We start from the raw sequence: 18,797 nt of genomic DNA on the forward strand, positions 1-18,797 counted from the left end.
AGATAGGTAGATAGATAGATAGATAGATAGATAGATAGATAGATAGATAGGTGACAGATTAATAGAAGATATATTGTAAGCATATAGAGAAAAGATCAATTACAAATGACAGATTAATTCTATTATTAAATTGATGATAGACAAATAAAAGGTAGAAGATACAAGTAGATAGATAACTGATAAATGATAGATAAGAAGATAAGTGATAAGTATGTAGAAACAGAGATTGATATAGATAGGTAGATAGACAGACAGACAGACTGACTAATAGAATCTCTTTGTGTTACTATTTGTTACCTGTCAGATAAGCAAACATCCAAACACAGGGCCACATTTGGACAAAGCTGTATGGGAAGGAACCTTTCTCATGCTGCCGATGGGGATGTAAATGATGCAGCCCTTACAGAGAAAAATTTGGCAGCATCTAACGGTATTACACATACATTCTTTTTGGCCCAGTAATCTCACTTTTGGGAATCCATCCTGAAGATGCACTGGCAAGAATCCCAAGTGCTGCATGTTCAAAGCTATTCTCGCTGTGCTATTTATGAAAGCAAGTCTGAAGAAACCCAGTGTCAATCAATAGAGGCCTGGTTAGATCACTGCAGAGCAGCCATATCAAAGGGGCCTGGGCAGGAATGAGGGGCGATCACTCCTGACAGGAATGAGGGGCGATTACTCCTGGCTGTCCTGAACGCTCTTCAGGATCTGTTGCTGAGTGGACAAAGCAAAGTGAAGGAAAACGCAAACGGCAGACATCATTTGTGCAAGAATCGAGTGGATGTAATTACCTATTCGCTTATATTTTCAAAAGGAAATAATGGAAGATTAAACTGTAAAATAATGAAAAGTGTTATGTATGAAGGGAAAGGTGGGGGAGGGGTGGTGAGATCTGCCCCAATACATCCTTTTATAGTTTATAGTCCTAACTTATTTTTTATAATTATTTTATTAGAATCAATTATCTTATCCAGTTCAAAATAAAATTAAGGGACCAGTAAGATGGCTCAGTGTGTAAGGGCCCTTGCCACCAAGCCTTGATGACCTGATTTCAATCCCCAGGACCTACATGGTGGACAAAGAGAACCAAGTATCACCCATTTTGCTCTGTTGTCCACATGTGTGCTGTGGCATGCACACACCCACACACATACACACACAGAGAGAATAAATAAATGTAGCTTTTAAAACATGAAAGAAAACATTAAAAACAAACAAACAAGCAAACATAAATGGCAAAGCTTGAACAGTTCTGTAAGCAGCGTGGAGAGGCCTCCCTGCTAGAGCTAGAGGAGGCCAGAAGGATTCATGTGGAGACAGCCTGGAGCTAGAGCTGCTCCTGTGAACTCAAGCTTAGCTTAATATAGACAGGGATGGGCATGCATAGAAATATCCACCACTGGGTCTGCACACAGGTTGCTGCACAGACCTCTCTTTCCGTGTTATGTTGGGCCCCATAGCAACAAGCAACAGACCATTCAGATCACAGTGTCTAATACCATTCTCCAATCAAAGGAACCAGGGCTTCTCAGAGGTTCTAATGGGACAAGAAATGCAGAAGACAGTCCCAGCACATCTGACAGTGACAGAGAGTAAGAAAGTGCTATTTTTAAAAGACATTATGGAGATATATCTAAGGGACAAGAGACAAACTGAAAAGCTCCCAGAGGTCAAACCTGCATAGTAACTGCAAGCTTCAATTAATACATTAGAGTATATGTTGAAAAAAAAACAATTAAACTGTTTTTTTTGTTTATTTGGGTGTGTGTGTATGTGTATGTGTGCATGCATGTGTTATGAGCATGATCAGAGAACAACTTGCAGGACTTGGCTTTCTCCACCTCATGGATTCTTGGATCAAACTCAGGTCACCAGGTTTGACAGAAAACACCCTTACCCACTGAACCATCTTGCCACACAGACATACAATTTTAATAAATAAATAAACATAAAGGAAAGGGTTTCCCATTCTAAGCAATCTGTGTGAGTCTCCAGCCCTGAAGAGATGAACCCCTTAGCTGAGGACTCTACATAGTGACCTCATCTTCCCATGGATGCCCTGAGGAAGGAAAATGAGCAGCGAAATCTGACAAGCGCTACTCAGTGAGGGGGTTGATGTTAGCATCAGAGGTGAGAAAAGAGGGTGTTAGGGAATTTGAATACATGTGATATGAAAGTTCAAGGGGTGACAATGTGTAGAAAGGAAGGGAACCAGCTGGGGAGAGGAGCCCTGGAGGTAAAGGAATGAAATTAAACAAAGTACACACACATACACACACACACACACACACACACACACACACACACACACACACAGATGCTATAACAAAACTCACTGTTTTACAGAAACAAGACATGTTATTTTGTAGGCCAACTTCAAATTTTATTTTTAAAAAATCAATAGCAGTAGGTCACATTAATAGTATGGACCCTTGATAGAACTTGAAGAAAGTGGCACTTTAATCCTGGTCTTCTTTCCCAAGACACAGAGCTCCAGACTCACTAAAAATGTTATTCAAGAGTTTAGGGTGTGGATGTAGCTCAGTTGGTAGAGCGCTTGCCTATAATGTATGACATAATCCCAGGGCTTAGAAGGTAGAGAAAGGATCCATTGGTAAAGTGTCTGCCATACAAGGGTAAGGTCCTGAGTTCAATCCCCAGCACCCATACGATGATTTACAAGTAATGGCCTGGGGCTGAGGTAGGGTAACTCAGTGGTACCTTCACCATTTTTTGTATATCTATGTAGTGGTTTGAGTATGCTTGGCCTATGGGAAGCAGCACTATTAGGAGGCATGCCCTTGATGGAGGAAGTGTGTCACTGTGTAGACAGATTTTGAAGGCTCCTAGTGCTCAAGCTCTACTGCTCAAGTGGAAGAGACACTCTCTCTTGACTGCCTTCAGATCAAAATGTAGAACTCCCAGTTCCTCCAGCACCAAGTCTGTCTGCAAACTGCCATGCCTCCCGTCATGATGATAATGGACTGAACCTCTGAAACTGTAAGCCAGTCCCAATTAAACATTTTACTTTATAAGAGTCACCATGGTCATGGTGTCTCTTCACAGCAATGGAAACCCCAACTAAGACTGTGGGGCAAGTGGACTGTGTCGCCAGACAGAAGAACTGTGAGGTTGAGCAGGCTCAACCCCTGGGGAATTTTAGAATTGAGAACGGCAGGTATGGAACCAGCTCCCTGTCAAACTACCTGATCTGGAACATGTAACCATGACACCCCACTGAGAGGACCATGACAATTAGTCATGTAACATGAAAACCTGGCGTTCTCCATGATACTGAGGGATCTAGGTAGGCCCCGAGTGTTTAATCAATGAGCTTCCCTTCCTGGGCATCCTTCCTGCAAAAAATCCCTGGTGCACCCTGAGTAAGGTACATACATCCACCATCTAATAAAACAGTTTGGACAAGCAAGGGCTATCTCCTTCATCAAGGATGGGGGAGGGGGGTTGCATGGTGAGTATAGGAGGAGGCCTTCATCGTTAAAGATCTGCTCCCAAATCACCCTGAGGAGGCCTTCTCTCTTCCAGCCCCTCCCTACTCTCCACACAGGACCAAATTGGATTCCACCCCTATCCAGGGCTCAGTTAGCCCCTTCCTTTCTGGCAGATAGATGCCCTGAGGGAGTCTGGGTACACAGGAGAGCAGGAACCATAGCATCTGTCTCAGACTCCGATATTTCTCACCCAGGAAAACATGGACTGGGACTCCTATTAAGGACTGTGTTGTACCTCCCCTGAGCAGCTTGCCGGTGGTGCTCAGACACCCCAGCAGTGAGGCAGACACACAGCCTGGCATAAGACAATCTAAGATGTGATTAAAAATTGGAAGTAAAATTTTTTTTAAGTTGAAAACTGACTGAGCGGTTTATCAAGTTGATTCTATAGATGAAAGAGCAGAATTTTAAAATGACTTTGAATCACTGTATCCTGAAAACAAACGTAGACACAAAGAATCCTTAGATCTCTTCAGTACCATTAGTGCTGGTCAAAGTTTTTTACACCAATTTGCTGATGTGGAGAGAGAGACAAACACACAAGAGAAACTGGATACAAAATAAAAGCAAACAAAACCATAATCAGGCTGGCAAGTTGGCTCAATGAGTGGGGTCACTTGCCACCAATCCTGATAACCTGAGTTCGGTCCTAGGACACATGTATGGGTTGTCTTCTGATCTCACAAGCAAGCATTCCCCCTACAAATAAATAAATAAAGTGTATTTTTAATGTAAATTTTTACTTAAATTTGGACTGGAAAGATGGCTCAGTAGTTAAGACATTAGCTGTTCTTGCAGAAATCCTGGGCTCAGTTTATAGAGCCCACATGGTGGTTCCAACTATCTTTAACTCCATTTCCAGGGAATCCAAGGCCCTATTCTGATCTCCATGGGCACCAGACATGCATATGGTACACATACATACAGGCAGGCAAAACACCCACACACATAAAACATTCTTTAAAAGAATCTTTACTTAGATAAGTTCATAACTCATGTTTTCATTCTCTAAATAATGTGCATTTCTGAGTTCTGTCCACTGAAAATGCCCAGGATAGATGAGCAACAAGAGACCCTAGAGACAAGATTGTAACATCTACTGTTTTCCATTAAAGAGAGTCAGGTCCCCTTGGAGATGTGGCTAATTGTAAATCTGAGGCCCAAGAGGGGATTATCTCCTGTTTCCTCTGAACTCAAGGAACTTACTGAGACTATTACATCATGTCAAACAAATACAACACAGCACAGAAGAACCAATGGACAGTGACTTTGATGGGCCCCAGAGGACAGAGCCCTGAGCATGAGAAAAAGTAACTTGACTAGATTCAGCAACACCAAACTGTAAAGATTTATGAGACCATACTATCCTTCCTCTACAAGAAAGAAAACGTCATCTTTTGTCCTTTGGGGAATCTTAAAGCATCAATTGTTGAGATAAAATGAAAATTTAGCCAGTTGTTGTGGGTGGCACATGCCTTTAATCCCAGTATTTGGGAGGCAGAAGAATCGCTTTTGAACTTGTGGCTAGCCTGGTCTACATAGTGAAGTCTAAGCCAGCTAGGGCTACAATAATGAGATTCTGATGAGAGAGAGAGAGAGAGAGAGAGAGAGAAGAAAAGAAGAAGGAGAAGGAGAAGAGGAGGAGAAAGAGAAAGAGAAAGAGAAAGAGAAAGAGAAAGAGAAAGAGAAAGAGAAAGAGAAAGAGAAAGAGAAAGAGAAAGAGAAAGAGAAAGAGAAAGAGAAAGAGAAGATGAAGGAAGGAGGGAGGGAGGGAAGGAAGGAGGGAGAAAGGAAGGAAGGAAGAGGAAGGGAGAGAGGGAAGGAAGGAAGGAAGGAAAGAAAGAAGGAAAAAGGGAAAGAAAAGTAGGGATTAGAGAGAAATGGTTCATTGGTTAAGAGCACTGGCTCTTCCAAGGGACCCAAGTTAACTTCCTAGCACCTGCACAACTGTAATTCTAATCCCAGGGTATCCAGTGCCCTTCTCCAGCATCCCTGGGTGCACTATGCATGCTGTAGTATGTACACATTTATGCAGACTAAAACTCACACACATAAAACAAAGAAAAATTTGTAAAGTGAAAAGAAAAGGAAACAATAAAGTTACTATACCTCTTCCTGGACCGAGTGTATTTTTCAGTAACTACGTAGTTTATAAGAAAATATCTTCTCTGTAGAACCACAGTAAGCTCGTGGAGAACGTAGGAACTAAAAGCCACCTGACTCAGAGCCAGTCAACGATCAAGTCGGCTGCTCAAACCATTAGGTAAAAAGTTGGGGGAGAGTTTGGCGTGACAGGTCAGGCTCACAGCACTTGAACCCACTGACGAATTTCACTAAAAGTGGAACGGCTGGACATAATGTTCTTCCACCTGTGGAATATTCTTGCCAAGAAGAAATATTGAATGTAATCAAGCCTCTAACCTCAGCTTACAGGAAATGAGCTTGGGGGAGCATGTTGAACACGGCACCAGGAGGACACCGTGAGTCAAAGCCGGAGTGTGGGAAATTCTGCAGCAGAAGCGATACAGTTTATTCAATAAATAATGGTCCTAAAAGAACAAAGAGAACCATTGTTAATTAACAGAGACATACCAAATGTGGTGGGTAAGTTTGATGGTGGACTTGACAGGACATAGAACCATCTAGGAGGCATAGCTTTGGGTGTAACCGGAAGGGGGTTTCCAGAGCGGTTTAACTGACTTGGGGAGACCTACCCTGAACACAGGCACCACCATTCTGTGTAGAGGAGGTTTTCTGTCTTTGCTTCTTGGCTACTGGCACGATGTTACTATAACTGTCTCATCTCCTGTGTCCATGTCTTCCCTACCATAAAAGACTGACTATAGCCTTCTGTCCAGCATTTTGTCATAACAGTAAGAAATCAGTGACCCAACCAAACACAAGACATGGATCCTTTCAGACATTCCAATTTGAGCGAGTCAAACACACCAAAGACATTTCAGAGATGCTGCAGACACCTGGAAATTTGATCCTATAAATTCATAGAGTCGGATGTGATGGCACGTCCCCCTAATCTCAGCAGCTGTGAGGTGGAAGAAAGAGAGTCTGGAGTTCAAGGCCATCCTCTGCCACACAGTGAGTTTGGAACGAGGCTGGATTTCATGATAAATATAATAAAGAAGATAAAGAAAATATAGGTAATGTTATGGGTAATGATGGCACTGGGCTTATATTACAACAACTAAAAGGCTATATGCTAAAGGAATATAGAAGGAGAGATGGGTGAGAGGAGACTGCATTTGGATCCCTTTAAAATATTATAATCCTTCCTACACACACCAGAAAAACTCAAGTTGGGTAGAATTAAAGTGAAGGATGAGAATTCTCTCAGTTACTGGACCTTAATAATGGGCACATTAGGTCTGCTAGGCGATTTTTTTCCTAAGGTCACACGTGTTTCAACAGATCTGCAATAAACAGTAAAATAATTAAATAATTTTTTTCAACAATTGTCCCAGGATTGTGAGCACCAAGGAGGTTTTGACTGCATATTGGGGTTCTTTTAAGACAAGCAGAAGATGCTGGCTGAGGTGACCCAGGAGCAGCGGAGAGACAGCTGCAGTTGACCTTGCTGTATGGGTTGGAACCAAGCCTTTCTGGCTTCTCAGCCTTCCAATGCTTCAGGCCTTTAATACCGTTCCTCATGTTGTGGTGACCCTCCCCCCTACCAACTTAAAATTGTTTCATTTCTACTCTGCAATTCTGCTACTGTTATAAATCATAATTCAATCCACAGGGTGAGAACTACTGTCTTAAAGGTATTTATGGATTGAAGATGAAGATTCTGTTCTGATCAGTAATTGGAGTTGGAAAATTTGTAGCATCCAGACAAAGAAGACATGCTGTCCAGGATGCTCAACTCCTAGGATTGTATAACAAAATCTTTCTGTCATTTCCAGAGCAAGGCATTCTGGGTCCTCCAAACTCACTAACTGAAGGGTAGGCTGGATTCTCAGAGACTTGCTAAGTGGGTGCCCTCCTTCCCCCGCTGCTGGCTGTAGGTGTGTGGCTAGTTCTTTAGTCTGGTGTATTACAAGATCCTGCAGCCTCCCTCCGTTCTACCCAAACTCCAAAAATGGTATAATTTGGGGGCTTATAACCCGTCCATCCTTTCAATTCTTCTGCGTGCATATTTTAGCTCAATTGCCAGCAGCAATAAAGAAGGGAATCAGTGGAGCGCTTACTGCTGTGAGCAGTCCCCTAAGATGTCTGAGAAAGCAGATATGTTTAGGTAAACCAGAAGTGAGAATCCTCCAGGGGCGGCTCAGCCACTGAGTTTAATTGGGCGGCAGCTGCTTTCTCTCCTCCCTCCCTCGCTCCTGGTTCAGCTTGCAGACAACAGGGATTTACCAGTTAATTGGCTGTTCCCAGGATTGTCATTCACTTAGGTCCTCTTCCCAGTCTTTGTAAATACAAAATGCTTCTCTTAAAATAATTTGCTTACATGTGGCTCCCCAAGATACTGGTTGGGCCCTCAGACATTTAGGGTTTGTGGAAGTGAGGCAAATGTGTGCGGAGGGTGGGGGGATGGTGTGTATTGTAGGATTTGGGGTGCTGCTGTGGAAGTCAGTGCAACTGGGGACCAATGTCCTGGGTTATGCATTATATAAAGGTGTTGGACCTGGTTCAAGTCTCAGAACCAGTCGGGCAGGTTGAGGAAGTTTCTTTCTTTTTCTCACCACCCATCTGAACAGAGGGAACTTTTAACTTCATCAGGTGAATGGTTTACTTGGAAGTGGTGAGAAAGGTCAGCAAGTTGGGGGGTTAGATTTCACAGCTCTATCTATCATCTTTTCGGTAGGTGATAGACCCCCCCCCCCCAAACAGATGCAAGGCCACAGAAATAAGCAGGAGGCCTACTGGGCCCACCAGCTCGCAATGCAACTTTAGAGTTTAGCTGCTGATGGCTTTTTAAGTTGGCTGGCTGCTGACATTAAACATAGTGGAGACCATTGCCAACATCAATACATCATGCGTGTTTGTATGCTTGCCTGCCTCCAGTTGCATTATGGGACTGGGTTTGGGTGGTCACTCTGACTTCTCTCTTGACTACTCAATGCCAAACTACTGCCCAGCTTTCTGACAAACTATCCTAGAGCCTTCTACTCTGCTCAGCCTGGTGGAAAGTTCCAGAATAATTCAGAGAGTGTTTTTCTTTGGATTGTTTTGTCTTTTTTTTTTTTTAATTGGGAATTTTGCCATGCAGGAATTCTAATTGGTTCCTAGGAGATGAGATGATTCTTTTGGCTCCAACAACCTCTACAACATTTCAGCAAGGCCATTCTCTGTTTACCAAATGAATACACTGGCCCCAGGAGCCAAGTTGAAATCAGTTCCAGGCCTCTCTGCTAAAGAAGAAAAGAATGCTATAAGTTATAAATCAACAGGAAAGTCTGGGGGTTGAGTTTCAATAAGTCTCTTTAAACTGGAGAGTTGGTGCTGGTAGTGGGTGAGGTCAAGTGAATTACAATAAGTGTCTTGTTAATTTGTCCAGTGTGCCTTATGTCTCAGTTGCCTCTTTGCTACGCCCTCCTGCTACTCAAATTAGGGAAAAGGAATGTTTAAAAACCTAGTGTCAGTAGTAGAGAGGTGACTTAGTGCTTAAGAGTGCTTGCAGCTCTTTCAAAGACCTGAATTCAAGTCTCAGCACCCATCCAGGGCAGCTCACAACCACCTGTAACTCTGGTTCCAGGGGGTCCAACATCCTTTTCTGGCTTTCACCTACATATGAACATAGACACACAGATACATAATTAAAATAAAAATAAATTTTTGTTGGTTTTGTTGTTTGAGAGAAGAACTTGCTATATACACATAGCTTTAGCTGGCCTGAAACTCATTACATAGTCTAGCCTGGCCTCAAAAATCACAGAGATTCACCCCTCTGCCTCTTGAGCGTTGGAATTACCACCACACTACCACACCACTACATCTGGCTAAACATAAATCTTAAAATAGAGATAGATTGATAGATGATAAATAGATGATGATAGATAGATGCTTACTTGGATGGATGGATAGATAGATAGACAGACAGACAGACAGACAGACAGACAGGTAGGTAGGTAGATCCCAGTGGTAGGGTAAGAGGGATGACTCAGCAAGTAAAGGCACTTGCCACCAAACCCAATATGACCTGAGTTTTATCCCCTGGATCTACATGGTGGAAAGAGAGAACCAATTCCTGCATGTTGCCCTCTAATGTCCTAACATGACATAGCATACACATACCCACATACATTTATTCACATACACACAGATAAATAAATGTGATCTTTAAAAAAAAAAGTATCAGTCTCTAGGCCCTTCTCCACACCAGTGACATCTCTCTTGGTGGGGTAGGGGGCATTCTGTTGCTTCGGTTCTTCAGCTTGTTCCAAGGTAATGCATGTGTCAAGCACCATCCGTCTCTGCAATGGAAAGAACACATTAGCATTCCCTTTCCACATTGCTAGTCTGCAAAGTCAGGGTTATCTCTATACTGCGATGACTGGAGCTCAAAATTCTATGATTCTCTTTCAACTCTCTCCGCTGGAAGCAAGGTGCATCCCAGGGGCCAGCTACTTTCCCATCACACCTAGGTCTTCTTGAAAGCTGGCTGCCACCTAAGAAGATCTATCTAATCGGGTCAGCATGTTGGTGAGTTCAGATTGCCTTACCCAGCTTAAGTAAATATGTAGTGTTGGTTTACAGAGGAAAAATACAAGTTCCCTGGCCTGTCTGATATGTGTGCGCCTACCAACTAGCTTCAAGTGTGCAGTGGAATTTTTTCCTAATGCATATTTAAGTCCCCTGGTGTGCAGTTTCCAGTTCCTCTGATGTTCAGCTAATTGGAAACGCACCTTATACTCTGGAAAGCCTTAAAATAAAAATGGATCCCACCTCTTTGTCCCATTGGTGGAAATTTAAATAATTATAAAGCTAAGGAGACAGTTAACCAAAATGTGTACTTGGGGTCTGGCCTGTACTTCAACTAGATATTACTGGAGTTGGGAAGGGGTGGTTTAGCTCCTAAACTAAGCACAATTAGTCTGAGCATAAAGGAAGTTTAAAGGGGCGCTAATTGCTTTTAAAAAGATAAATTGAATTGAGTCAGAGAAGCAGAAAATTACCTTTGTTGAGAATCATCATGGTTGTTAAAGAAGGGGAGGGCTTGTTGAATTGGAACAACTGATTGCACACAACTGAGAGGATCTTACCTCTTCCCCCACCAACCATAAATCCCAAGTAGGAAATTTCAAGTTAGCAGTGCTGCCCAGGGAAAGCCAGGTGGGAATTCCCCAGACCATGGTAAGCCTCTAACGTCTGACATTCGTGCCAACTTTTGTCTTCAGGTCTCTTGGCCAGGACTCTCAATGTCATTTGTAAATGTTATCTCCGAGGGTGTGTGGAGAAACTGTCTGAGCAAAGGTAATTGAAATTCAGCTCTAGTTTTAAATAGGCCTTCGGGCAGGGGTGAAGGAGAGTGCTCTCCTCGTGAACTCTACAGACCTTGAGGGTGTGTTACTCATGAGTCCAATATGCGTGGGAGAGGGAGTATTTATAGCTTTGGGAGTCCTGCTAAGGAGATAGCAAACTGAGACAAAACCTGGTGTGTCAAGGCATACAGTATTCAGACCATGATGCTTTGCTGCCATGCACGTTGGGCAGAAAATCACGGAGACAGGGGCATGCCACAGAAAGGGTTCTTTCTCTCACGGTATACAGGAAGCATGGAGAGAAACGGGAAGAGGTCCGAGACTGGGTCCAGAGATGCTTGTCCCAGGAGGAGGCATGTAGAAAAGCTGCCCTTCGCTCCTCCACAGAATCCTGAAAGCTGGGGATATATTTGACTTATTCAGTGTGATTATGCAAATGGTCCTTGGTTTTTCCCTCAAATATCTGTGCACACACGTGACAAAAATTTGGGAAGACTTCCTTAGGAAATCCCACCGGAACCTGCTGTACTTCTCCACCCTGTATGTATCGGCGGCTCTCACACCACTGTCTTTCTCCTGTCTTCTCCATCTCCCTCTCTCCTTTGGCATTCATACCCCTGCCCACGACTTCCCGTGCTCAGATCCAGATCAACTGCCCAGGGTTATTCTTGAGCTTCTCACTGAAGCTTGGCACCCACCCTTGCCATCTGAACCCTAACTCATCTGAAGGGAGCCTTGACTCCTCCCCTCCTTATGCAAGTCCTCAGTGGTGGTCAGCTGTCTCACCACTGCCCACCAGCAGATCCCTGACAGTAAGAGCTTAGGCAGAAAGACTCTGGTTTGCTTCAGCTCTGGTTTCAGAGGATTTGATCCCAGTCTCTGGGCCTCATGTTCAGAACCTCATGGTGACTGGGGCATGTAGTGACAGTCTGTCCACCACATGGTCAACAGGAACAGGGAGCGGGAATGGGACAGGAACCTGATAGAACTTCCCAAAGCCCTCCACCTCAGTGACTTACTTCCTCCTGTAAAACTGTAGTGCAAAGTTTTCAGAAACTCATAAAATGGTGCTATAGCTACAGACCCCCCCTCTCTTCCCCCTCTCCTCTCCTCCCTCCCTCTTTCTCTGTCTCTCTCTGTCTCTCTCTCTCTCCCTCCATCCCTCCCTCCATCTCTACTCTCTACCCTGTCCCTGGGAGGGCTACTACAGCCTCTGGCGACTCTCACCCTGCTCACCCTTGCTCTCCACAATGGATTCTCCACACAGTGGCCAGCGTGAACTTTACAGAATGTAAATCAGCTCATGTTAATTGCCTGATTACAACCCTGCCATGTTAGACTAGGAGCAAAGGGTGTCTTTCTGTAAAACCCCACAGAAGCAGATTGATGGAGGAAAACAGTGTCTGCACGAACTTTCCAGCAGCCACATGTACTGACAGCACTTGATAAAACCCAACCCTTGTTCACAGTGGAAACCAGAAACAGAAGAGAATTTCCTTAGCTTGATAAAAGCAAGCAAATGCATTTTTCATTATTATTTTAAGTGTATGTGTTCTATATATATGATATATACATACATACATACATACAAACATATATATATATATATATATATATATATATATACACACACACACATATATATGTATTACCATGTGTCTATGGGTGCCCTCAGAGGTCAGAAGAGGATGTCAGATCCTCTGGAACTTGAGTTATAGGAGGTTGTGAGCTACCTGGTGTGTGCTGGATACTGAACCTAGGAGAGTTCTTAACCACTGAGCCCCATCTCTGGACCCCTAAATGCACTAAGGTGTGCGGGGTAGTGGGTAATGAAAAAGTGAAATAACTCAATCCCACCATTCAGAAAGTTAAGGCAGGGGGATGACAACTTTGATGCTAGCATCATTCAGTGTAACATTGAATCAATAAAATTAAGGACTAAGAGAGAAGGAAAGAGGTTACAGGTTAGGGAACAAGTCAGACCATAGCACTTTTAATGTCATCAGTAAAGTGATATCTTCTGCATAGCTGTAGGTTCATTGTGTTCCCTATACCTGTTGTGGTTTAGGTTGCCTGAAATATTTCACTGTGACTTGTTTCTGTTTTTTTATTGAGCACTAGAAGGGTTGGGAGCTGTGGCCAGCAGGTTGGGGGTGGGATGGGGTGGGGGTAGAGGGGCTGAGCAGCAAGGCAAGACTGAGAGAATACAAGAGCCATGAAAAGAGAGGGAATGATGTGTTTATAAAAAGATAAAGGGATATAAGGGGTGTTCTATGGGGGTGTAGTGAGGTGTGGGGAAAGGGGGTGCCTCGGCAGGCCCATGCCAAGGCATCCCTCCCCCCTGAGGGAACAACCACATGAGGGTATATTATAGAATAGAGTTTATTCAGGGCATGGGGAGGGGAGTTAAGAGGATAGTAGAGGCAGAGAAAGGCAGAGAGAGGGAGAAAGTAGAGAACTAGAGGCTGGCGATGACCACATGGAGAGAGGGGGAAGGGAAGAGTCCAAGAGGGCAAGAGAGAAGCAAGCAGAGTGAGGAGGGGGCAAGCAGCCCCTTTTACAGTGGGCCAGGCCTACCTGACTGTTGCCAGGTAACTGTGGGGACGAGCATACCTGGCTGTTGTCAGGTAACTGTGGGGTGGAGTTTAGACAGAACGTTAACAGGCAATCCTTGGGCTGACTAGGTGGGACATGAGAAAGGAAGGGGAAGGAACCCTGGGCAACTCCCCCTGCACTGCACGGTGACTGATGAAGTCACAGGGTAAAGGAGCAGGCTTCAGGGTCGGGGCCTGAAGAGCCTGGCTCAGTTTTAACAAGTTGTTTCTAAAGTGTTGGTTGATGTTCAAGGCACAGAAAAGACAGAGGAAATGACCTGAGAAGATGGCTCAGTGGGTAAGAGCCCTTACTGCTCAAGCATACGGATCTGAGTTCAACTCCTCAGAACTGACATGAAAGCCAGGCATGGCCTCTCATGGCTTAATCCCAGCATGCAGGTGGAGACAGATGGATCATGGGAACTCAATGGCCACTTAGACTAGCTGAAGTTTCATGTTCAAGCAAGATTCTATTCTGTCTCAAGAGAATAAAGTGGAGGATGATACAATAGGACACCTGACATCCTCTGTATGCAGGTACATGAGTGCATGGACCCTTCATACATATGGCACCCACATCTACCACATATAGACACGAAGGTCTGTTTAAGAGGAAAGCCATGAAATGTTAATATTATAATGTTAATATTATAATCTGTAACATTCAGACTTAGCTCTTGAAGATTGCCTTCTTTCTGATCTGATAGCAGGGGCAGGACCCCAGGATGAAGACAAATACTGCAACATCTTGGTGCATAGGGTTGCCCGCACTCCTGGACACCAAGCCTAGTTCCCTGAAACTGCTATCTCTCAAGGAGATGCCTGCTCTGGCCAACTGCACAGATGGCTCTGGGGTTGTCACTGGAGAGTGACCTAGAATTATGCTGGTCAGCAGCACCGCTTCTTCCTGAACAAACTGGATTTAAAAACTGACCTGGACTTACACCGGAGTTGGAGACAGTGTGATGCTCTGCTAACCCCTCACCTATCTACCTTCTCCCATCACTAACATATTACATCAACGTATTTGTCACAGTTCGTGAGCCAGAACTGATACACCATTCCTAATTAATACCCATACCTTTAGATATCACATCAGACCTTCCTTGCTTTCAGCCTCAACAGTTCAGAAGAATGTTGGTCAGGAACATTCTTCAGCTGGAATTTATCTGATCTCCTCTTCCTTCTGTTTTCAAATGTTAGAGATTGGCTTCCTTGCCCCAACGGCTGGACCAGCCCTGTTAAGTCTGAGGCAATGCAAGAAGAACCCATAGGCATCTCTGTGGGGGAGGTATTGGGTCTAAGAAGCCCAGTTTCAGAACAATCCCTCATTGATAGACCAGGAAGCTGCTTTGGGCCTCCACGCCTCCTTTTCTGGGGAGATCTTCTGTAGTGCACAGCAGTGCCAATGGCACGCAAGTCTTTCCCACGTGAATTTCCTGTTCTACAGGGTCCACATGCAGACAGTCTTTCCTATTGTTCTGTGTGTCTCTACTCTCTGCAGCCACATGCTTGAGTTCATGATTACCAAACAAATTAAACCAAGTTCTGAAATTCTTGGGTTTTAGTCCATCAAGGGCCTCTTTGAGAAGTTAGGCAGAAGCAGTTCATCCCAGAGTCTTATGGACCCTATGAGGAAACCCTGACACAAGGTAGTGTAGAACACACATGCTCTACACGCAGGTTTTATAGATTATAGCTCTGTTATACCTTTTCTTGAATGGAGAGTCTGGGAAGACACCCACAATTCTCAGGTTTGTTGAGTCCCAGGCTCTGACATCAGTAGTTCCTGGTTCATCTTGGCCTAGGATGACCACAATAGCCTATGGAGTTCCTCTAGTAGCATGGCCTCTGTGATAGCTAGCTTTCATCAACCTGATTCAAGTCATTTATGAAGAAGGAAAACTCAACTGAGAAGATGCTCCCAGTAGGCTGAGCAAGCCATGAGGAGCAAGCCAGTAAGCAGTAAGCCATGGCCTCTTCATCAGCTCTTGCCTCCAGGTTCCTGCCCTGACTTCCTTTGATGAACCATGCTGTGGAAATGTAAGCCAAATAAATGCTTTCCATCCCCACGATGCTTTTGGTCATTTACATCCCAGCAGTAGAAATCCTGAAACAGCCTTGTTGGCAAGTCCTCTGTGCCTCCCTTTTATACTCTGTGAAATGGGATACTACTGAACTCAGACTGTAGAGAGGCTTGGGTGAGGCTAAGCCAGCAGGATTAGTGTTTATAGTTATTACTATTCCTGTAATGTTGTTCTCATTAGCAGGTATTGGCAAGACTTGCTTCCCTTTTCATGCACCATGACACACCTTTAAACCATTGGTGGGAAGACACCCAGAGTCCATATTATCTGATGCACTAGCCACAGGGGAACATTTGTAGGCCAACTGAGGTGCAGGAAGGAGTTGAAACTCAAAGTAACCTGTAGGTTAAGGTACCTTGGCCTATCTGGTTTGCCTAGCTTGGAGAGCAGGAGCCCTGCAGTTTATTAGCGAGGTCTCTGCATCTTTGTGCTGAGCAGCATTTCAAAGTACAGGTAGCCCAAAGTAGATATTGAAATCAATGTAATATACTATGACAAAGGACAAAAGAAACTGTGTTTGGCTACATTTGTACCTGTAACCTCAACACTATGGGATGTGGAGAAGGGAAGAAGGCTAGGCCTTTGACCCACTAACCTAGCCCAAAGAGTCAGCTTAAGTTTAATGAAAGATTGTGTCTCAAGGGTCTCCTTTTTCTGCCCCAACTTAAGAGTTAGCAATTAAGGAAATAAATAGGGAAAAGTTAGACATGGTGCCATATACTTATAATCCTAGCATTGAGAAGGCAGAGGCAAGAAGGTTTCTGATTGTTTGAGTCCAGCTTGGTATATAGAGAGTTCCACACTGCCAGAATTACATAGCAAGACCTTATCTCTAAAAATGAAAAGAAAAAAAAAGGCAGGTGGGGTGGGGGGATAGAGAGGGGCTTCAGTAGCAAAACGCTTGCCATGAGTGTGGTCCCCCGTGCTGACAGAGAGAGCTGGGATGTGCCTCACATCTGTAATGCCAGTGCTGGGGAGGGAGAGACAAGTAGATGCTCTGGGGTTCACTGGGAGCTAACCTCCCATAGTTGTAGAGCTCCAAGCCGATGGGAAGACCCCGTTTCTAAAAACAAGGCTCCTGAGATGGCTCCTGAGAAATAACCCCATGAGGCTGCCCCTGGCTTCCACACATGCACACACACGGATACACACAGACACACACAGACATACAAGCACCTGCACAGCTGTGTACCCACATCGGAATACACACCTGCCTACACAAAAGATAACCAAACAAATCCAGCCGTCCCTGAAACCATGCAGCAGGCCACAGCAGAGGAGACATGACTCAGTATCAGAGCTGAGGGAACAGGGCAGTGGGTGAGGGGCTGGGAGGTCAGAGTGGGGCTGAGCTCAGCCCTGGACAAGTTGCAAAGGTCTCATCTGGTGTTCCATGCACGTGTATGAGCCATGGGCTTCCGGGAAGCCCAAAGAGCTAGTTCAGGGAGTGGCAGCAAGGGTGATCAACCCTCTCAACACTGCCTCGGGGCAGGGGTGGGTGTCCTTGACCCAACCCCAGTGTGCTTCAAGTCCTACCTCTGGAGCTTTCTGAGCTGGACCTCCTCGGGGACTCTGGGATCTAGTTGCCATCACAGGCCTCTTTTATTCTGCCCCCACCAATTTGTGAATTCTTTTCCCTTCTTAGAGTATCACCTTTATCTTTCAGTCCCCCATCTCCCAGCAGTTTCTTCCTACCTGTTGACACCAGGTGTGTGTGTGTGTGTGTGTGTGTGTGTGTGTAGGGCTCTCCTACAGAGACTCTTCTACTGTCTGCTGCACAGTAAGATAAATTCCTAGGCAGTAAGTACTCTGACTATACTCCCACTGCCTACCCAAGTGGCACACACCCTCCTTGCCCCACTCCTAGCCCCTCCCCCATGCTGGGAAAGAACCCAGAGTTTAGGGCATGCTAGGCATGCACTCTATACTGCACCACACACCCAGTCCTTGGTAGGGGGTTGTTGTTGTTGTTGTTGTTGTTGTTGTTGTTGTTGTTGTTTTAATTAAGCAAACAGGTAGAAAGAATGAACATTCTCCTAGGGCCAAATGTTTGTGGAAGTGTGAACCATGAAGGACCTAGGGAGTAAGGTGAAGACGTGGTGTTAAGTCAGAAGCCTCAGCTGATGCCGAGTGCCTGGTGGGTGGGGCTGCCTCTGTGTGGCAGAACGTGTTGTGGCTGTTCCCTCAACTTTTATTGCCCTGGCTGTGCGTGGGCTGCCAGAGCCCAGCTCCTGTCCCCAGGGCACTTTAAAGGAACTTCAGTACCTCAACAATCAAGTTCAAAGGTGGGAATATACAAGGTGTGTTTGGGGTGTGGGAAAAAGAGCGGAGTCAGGAAAAGAGGGGGAAGATGCTTGCCCAGAGCCAGGAAGGAAAGAGCAGAGAGGGAGGGGGGAGAGGGGAATAGTTTACCTGAGGTACAGAGGAACCACTAGAGGGAGGGTGGCCTACAATCCCTTGCCCTATAATCACATGCAAACTTACTAAGAAGACCGTGGACTTCCATCAGAATCTCCAAAATGTGGTGGCCTCGGGAAGCCGAGTAGACAGACTTGGTGCTAGCAAACAGCTTGTGAGCAGGTTTTGGAGAACACTGCTCTGGCAACGGTGTACATACTAGAATGGAGTCTCACTAGTGTTGCTGGTGGAAAACATGTTCCATGGCAAGATAATGTGTAAATATTTGAAATCTGACATGTGGGTGTTTAATAAGATTGTCTGCCTCTCTGTGGAGGAGTTAGAAATGCTTACTTCTAATAGAGGCAGGCCCTGAGTTCGTACAGAAGTCTGAGAGTTCAGGAAAGTACCCACTAGCTGCACAGCCTCCTTTGCTGACTGCCCCACAGCTGGCTTTGACTCTGCCTGAGGCTCTCAGCTCTCGGTTCAACCTCTCATTCCAGGTTGGCTGGGTGCTGGTCATCGATTTACTCATTCCACAAATATTTTCTTGAATGCCGACTACTGTGCCAGTGTGTGAGTCAAGCCCAGCCTTGACCTCAAATAAACCACAGGCAGCAAGGGACAGAGATGGAGTGTCAGGCGATGGCAGAGTGTGGCTGAGAGCATCAGTGTGGGGGCAGGAGGGCAGCCCATACACTGCGCCAGTGGAGGGGAAGCAGCCAAAGTAGACCCAGATGCCTCCTGGCCTCTTTGAGTCTTTCTCAG

The 18,797-nt window shown here is 45.0% G+C and overlaps 1 long non-coding RNA gene across 1 annotated transcript; it reads right to left on the minus strand.

The window, feature by feature from the left end:
• Positions 1-9,552: 9,552 nt before the first annotated feature.
• Positions 9,553-18,405, minus strand: Gm5546. The gene is made up of 3 exons (XR_867541.2): positions 18,117-18,405; positions 11,232-11,349; positions 9,553-9,943 (listed from the first exon to the last, which is right to left on the minus strand). It is a non-coding gene; the product is annotated as a predicted gene 5546 (long non-coding RNA).
• Positions 18,406-18,797: the final 392 nt, after the last annotated feature.

Source organism: Mus musculus, chromosome 3, assembly GCF_000001635.26.
Source record: "Mus musculus strain C57BL/6J chromosome 3, GRCm38.p6 C57BL/6J".
Lineage (NCBI taxonomy): Eukaryota > Metazoa > Chordata > Mammalia > Rodentia > Muridae > Mus > Mus musculus.